Source organism: Pyrus communis, chromosome 1, assembly GCF_963583255.1.
Source record: "Pyrus communis chromosome 1, drPyrComm1.1, whole genome shotgun sequence".
Classification (NCBI taxonomy): domain Eukaryota; kingdom Viridiplantae; phylum Streptophyta; class Magnoliopsida; order Rosales; family Rosaceae; genus Pyrus; species Pyrus communis.
The window spans coordinates 18545447-18551446 of NC_084803.1; the positions used below are offsets into that span (position 1 = coordinate 18545447).

General features: G+C 33.9%; 1 long non-coding RNA gene and 1 other non-coding gene across 3 annotated transcripts; one reads left to right on the forward strand and one right to left on the reverse strand.

Annotated features, from left to right (window-relative positions):
• Positions 1 to 636: 636 nt before the first annotated feature.
• On the reverse strand, positions 637 to 4112 carry LOC137711944 (uncharacterized). Of its 2 annotated transcripts, XR_011065171.1 has the most exons (6): positions 3844 to 4112; positions 3611 to 3674; positions 3245 to 3312; positions 1920 to 2202; positions 1348 to 1431; positions 637 to 900 (listed from the first exon to the last, which is right to left on the reverse strand). It is a non-coding gene; the product is annotated as an uncharacterized lncRNA (long non-coding RNA). The 2 variants fall into 2 exon arrangements; XR_011065170.1 differs by having other exon boundaries at positions 1920 to 3312.
• A 203-nt stretch (positions 4113 to 4315) lies between these two features.
• Positions 4316 to 4388, forward strand: TRNAK-UUU (transfer RNA lysine (anticodon UUU)). Its single transcript has one exon. It is a non-coding gene; the product is annotated as a tRNA-Lys (tRNA).
• Positions 4389 to 6000: the final 1612 nt, after the last annotated feature.

Genomic DNA, 6000 nt, shown 5'->3' on the forward strand with positions numbered 1-6000 from the left:
AAGATGAGGCAGAGAATAGTTCTCCCTTTGTTGCTCGATGGTTCAGTAGTTCAAGTACCCGGAAAAGGAAGAGAGCTACTAATGATAATGATCTTGTTGTCGCATTTAAAGAAATGCTTTCTGAATCAATTGATAAGTTGGGTGAAGTTTTTCAAGTTGCTTTTGGGAAAGTAGTGGATTCAAAACCTGAGATTGTTTCATAATTGTCAAAGATGGATTTGTCTGTTGAGGATCAAATCAAGACACTAAATATCCTTTTCAAAAAGTCATAGAATGAGAGGACATTCTTGTCTTTGGATGATGCAATGAAAAAGCTTTGTACTCATGTTACTTGGACAAAGTAACCCCAATTGACATTTCAAACCAACAACAATATATTTTGTTAAAAGTAGCATGCATATATTTTGGCTATCTGGACAAACTGTTTCTTACTGAAACCACCTTGCATTTGTATATTTTATGAACTTAGATATGTGGTTGGATTATATATCCTAACGATTATAGTTTTTTGTGAACCTTCTTTTATGTTATTAGAAAATATTTTGAATTTGATGTATGAAATTTACTATTTTTCTTTGTTATTTGAAAATTTATATAGTTTTCAATAGGTATAAATATGAGAAAAGTTCAACAAAGAAAGAAAGATTTGTTAAATTTTTTTTTTTCTCTTGTCCTATCCGGTTCAGTACCAAACACATTATAAATAATACGGTTATTAATCCGATACTGCACCAAACACCCGACTAATTTAGTCAATACTATCCGGTGGCTATTTATTCTATCCGATAGAAATAATCAGTACAGTCCGAGCTGCCAAACAAGGCCTAAATCTTCAATTTCTTTGTCACAGTGAAGTCCCCAACATCTTCAAAACCCTGAATAAAAGGCCCAGAATCCGCCCTGAGGAAATTGGCAAATTAGCATAAACAATGCTATTATTTATCCAATCAAAGCCAAACTGACATGGTGTAGAACTAACACTACAAAATTCGTCAAAGAAACTAAACAATGGGTAGAATGTTTCTAAGATTTATATTTTATACAAAAATAATCTTCTGACAAAGCAAAAACACAAATTAGAAAGGAGAAAATATATAAAATTTGAGTAAAAGGTCACAAACACATAAGTCATTGAATGGAGATTATTCGAACAGATTTTGTTAAGCAACCACATGGATTATATATGCCAAAGATTAGATGATGGTACGCGTCAAATGATATACTAACTAGAATCTTGAACTTCATGTGACTCAACTATATACAAAATACTCCGACAAATATTATATATTTACCAAACACAAATACAAAAGAGCACGTAAAAGAGTCTATGAATGTGATATAGCATACCAAGTTAGTAAAAATATCCTCCGACATGGCCAGCTCAAAAGAAAGAGATTCCTCGACTCATAATGTGTTATAGAGAACAATTTCCTGCATATTTCAATATATCCCCTTGTCAATATATCCATTATATCCATGAATTACACTAATTCATAACCACTGAATTGTCATTGTAAAGGGCCAGTGAATATTTGTTCTTTGTATGTGTGTAGATGTAGAGACTAGTCTAAAATTAAACATGCTCGAAATATTTGAGCTTTACCCGATTACCGACGAAACAAAGGGCTTAAAGAAAACACTATAAATTTTGAGACACGCAATTCAAATTCTAAACAAAAGGCTAAACTTTCAAACATGCAATCCGAAATTAAGCTTTACCATTAATATTGAAAAATTTTAGTTGAGAAATAATAAACTATAATACATAAAAATAACTTGTTGAAGACCCACATCTATTTATTTCAACCCAAAAAATTGTGCGCAAAAAATTCCCTAAAATATCATGCCCTAACATTGCAGGCAAAATTAATTGATGTGAAAATAACCTAAAAACTGAGAATTGGGTTTGGAGATATTACCAATGAAACAGAGGAGTACTGGACATACTTCTATGCTCCTCTTCCTCTTTCTCTAATTGAAGTTGAGTTCTCAGGTGAAGTGGTGTTAAAGTTAAAAAAAAGTGTAAAAAGTGAACAACTTTGCAAAAGAATACAATAATTTATGATGAAAATCTATATTACCAGTCGAAATTATATAGGGGAAAGAAACCGTACCAAATTTGAGGCACAAATGATCAAACTCTAAAGCCCTTCATTTCTCAGTTTTTTTTTTTCCAGCAACCAAATAAACTTTAAAAAGAAACTGTAGAATCCAGAGCAAGCATTAAAGAAAGTCAACATTGCAGGGCACCAATGTCTGCCGTAATAAAAAAGAACAGATGTTTCCTAGCTATATTTCAGGGTAATCTAAAAATGTCTCCCTCCTCGAGATGAACAATATATAGTAATAGCTTGTCATTTGTTTAACAATCTATAGGTTTTAGCAAACAATTAAAATCAGAACCTATGTGGAAAATGCTGAAAATTATGTGTAAACCACCACCGAGTTAAAATGACATTAAACTGAATGGAAATACTATTATGCCTTTAACAAATAGAAAACACTGCACTTGTGAATAAGATTCCATGTAGAAAATTTATAAATTGAAAAAAAAGGAAATAACATTGGTATTGTTTGGGGAATTCAGAAGAAAAAAATCTAAAGGTATGAGTCTAGCCTGCTGTTGGTACCCTTAAAGGAAAAACAGTTAATTTGATAACCATTACGTTGAAAAAGAAGAAATTGTAATGAAATTGGGCTCTCCGCTCGTGGTCAGTAAATAGTACTATTCTGTCCTCCGGGGGACTCCACCAAGAGATTTTTTCTCAAAAAAGTCTGCCCCACCTCACTTGAATGCAAATTACCTCCTTATCCAGATTAATCATTACGTTGAAAAAGAAGAAATTATAACGAAATTCTAAATCCAAGACATTAGAAAAATGTAAATCTTACCAAATTAACAAAGTTAACAACAAATCAAACCAAACTAAAAGCCTAAACCAAAACAGGAAAATAAATTAAATGCCAATGAAACAGTATAACATGTATGAGAAAGGCAGGGGTTTACAAACTCTGTTTGTTCCTTCAAACAGGCATAAAAGGGTGTCGAGTTTTGCCAATTACCCCACAATTGTAGATAATTATAACCATATTCTATTCTAAATCTAAAAAGTAGGTGTCAATCAAATTATTAAGTGAGCAAAACCAAAGGAAAAAAATGTTAAAGAAAGAGAAACATAAATTACTCATCATGGATTTTGGAAAAAAAAAAAAAATCGTTAGAAATATAGAATAAAGAGGTCACCTATTATTTTGCATATGTATCTTTGCAACTCAAACACATAGTTTTGATAATGTTTGCTTGTCTGCGATCTGCATAAAGACATTTTACCAAGAGTTATTAACTTTTTCCAACCTTTCGAACAAAATTATATTCTCTCACTGATATGAAATTAAATTGAAAGTAGAGCTCAAATAAAGTTTGAGGGGTTTAACAATATTTTCAGATCCAGTTAAAAGGGTTTAACAATACGAAATTACATCAAACTTCAATCAAGTTGCATAATTAATCCATATAATCAATATGGATTCCGTAGGGAGCTAAGGGAGAAATATCAATTCAGGCTATATCTATCAAACATATCAAAGAAAAATCTATGTCACTTCTTACTGGGTTGACTGTTACTTTTGCCGACCAGCTGCGAAAGAAGTGATTGCTGCAAAATCAAGAGTATCTGCAAGATAGAAAAGAAAAAACAAAGGCAATAAGAAGCAAAAGTTAAATTATGAAAGAGAGAAAGAAATCGACCGATGAACATTGAGTTTGTATGGAATTTCTTTCTAAATACTTGGAATTTAGAAGTTGTGAATCTTAATTAGGTTTCATGTCTTAGTCTTACATACTTTGTAATTTTTGCAGGACCCTGATAGTTGCTAATGCTGGGGATTGCTGAGTTGTGCTTGGTAATGGGTAGAGCAGCAGAGTTGTCAAAAGACCACAAACCAAATTGCAAATATGAAAGACTAAGAATTGAGAATCTTGGCGGTGTCATATATGACGGCTATCTCAATGGTTAATTAGTCATACACAGACTTCAAAACTCAAAACCTTAGGCACCCAGAATAAATATACCCGTATAGTCTCAGGAGAAGTCAACTGACGAAGAAATTCTGGGCTTGCATCATCTCCCTTAATTGAGAATTGGAATGGACCATGTTGCGTTACTGGGCTTCAGAGTTGAGACCGGCCAGATTATGAATAGACCTGGATCAGAAGTCTAGGCCCAACAAACATATGCGTACCGAAGCGTAGAAGAATAATCCCCTCCTTTCCTTGATTGTTATATTAAGATAGAGAGGCAATCCCGACAAGCGAGCCGTTTTAGCTCAGCTGGTAGAGCGCGTGGCTTTTAACCACGTGGTCGTGGGTTCGATTCCCACAGACGGCGTATTATTCTTAATTTAAATTTAAATTTTTTCTGCCATTTTGCCCTAGACCAAGTACGCTCAGTTCGTATGCGGCGAACCGCTTCATCTAATTGGTCCCTCAGTTTCCATTATCCTTTTTTATCCCCTTTTTCTTTTCTTTGTCAATATACGTAGCAAGTGGCATCGTCGACGTCAATCATCAAATCAAACCACACTGACCAAACAGGTTCAAACATTAGGTTAATGTTTGGAATGAGGATTCTCTTTGGGTCTTCCAATTACGTTCGCTGTATATCGTGCAGCCAATTTTTATCAGGTAATATTTATATTTAATTTTAAATAAAAAAAATTTACAATAATTTTTTATCACACGATGTACGATAAACGGATATGATTGGAGGATCCACGAGATCCTTACAAAAAGGATCCTCATTGTCAATTAATCAACATTTTTCCTTCGTGATTCTGCTCTTTTGATTTAGATGTTGTGTTACAATATACGTTTTTTTGTTTCATTTTTTCATCACTAACATGCTTCAAATATTTCACACCTTACATGACTCCTGATTTTTTTATTTGGATTCAAACGTAGCAATACATTGTCTGTTTCTTGGTTATGATTTTTACATTGGATTCAAATGCTGCATTGGGCTGTAAACTTGGTGCGATGATTCCACCACAACCCCACCTCCCTTTTTTAGAAAATTAGAATTAGTTGCCTCCTTTTAAACATTTTTAGATTAAACATTCATTCCTTTTTAATTTTAGATTTAGGTGCTTTAACTTTTGATTAAACCATCTATTTCACGTATATTCCTGATTTACATGCTTTTCAAATTTATTTGAAATTCTTCAAATAATATTTGTTTAATTTATTATCTTTATCCTTGATTTCCTCAATTTAAAAATTCAATAATATCCAAATAGATAATAACCAAATTAATTGAGGACCCAGAGACTTAAATTATTAAGAATTTTCAATAGGATGATGTATATAAATCGTTTCTAACTTGGTACAATCTTTACTACGGTAAGGGTTAATATTCTTTCTCATTCTCTATTTTCTTCGTTAGAATTGAACTATGATTCAAGTGAAATTAACCTACCATATTTCTTAACAAAAACATTAAAATGCACCATCACAACTTATTTTTAAATTAAAACGTACCTATGCAGAATTGAAAGTCTTCATAGTAAATTAAAATGTACCATTACTAAATTAAAATGTAACCATGCTGAATTAAAATGTACCCATGTTAAATCAAAGTGTACCGATGGTGTGACATCCCACATCGCCCAGGGGAGCGATCCTTAAATGTATATTCCCATCCCTACCTAGCACGAAGCCTTTTGGGAGCTCACTGGCTTTGGGTTCCGTTGGAACTCCGAAGTTAAGCGAGAAGGGGGCTAGAGCAATCCCATGATGGGTGACCCACTGGGAAGTTGCTCGTGAGTTCCCAAAAACAAAACCGTGAGGGAATGGTAAGCCCAAAGCGGACAATATCGTGCTACGGTGGTGGAGCGGGCCCGGGAAGTGGTCCCCCCCCGGGTCGGGATGTGACAAATTGGTATCAGAGCCAATCCCTGGCCGGAAATGTGCCGACGAGGACGTCGGGCCCCTAAGGGGGGTGG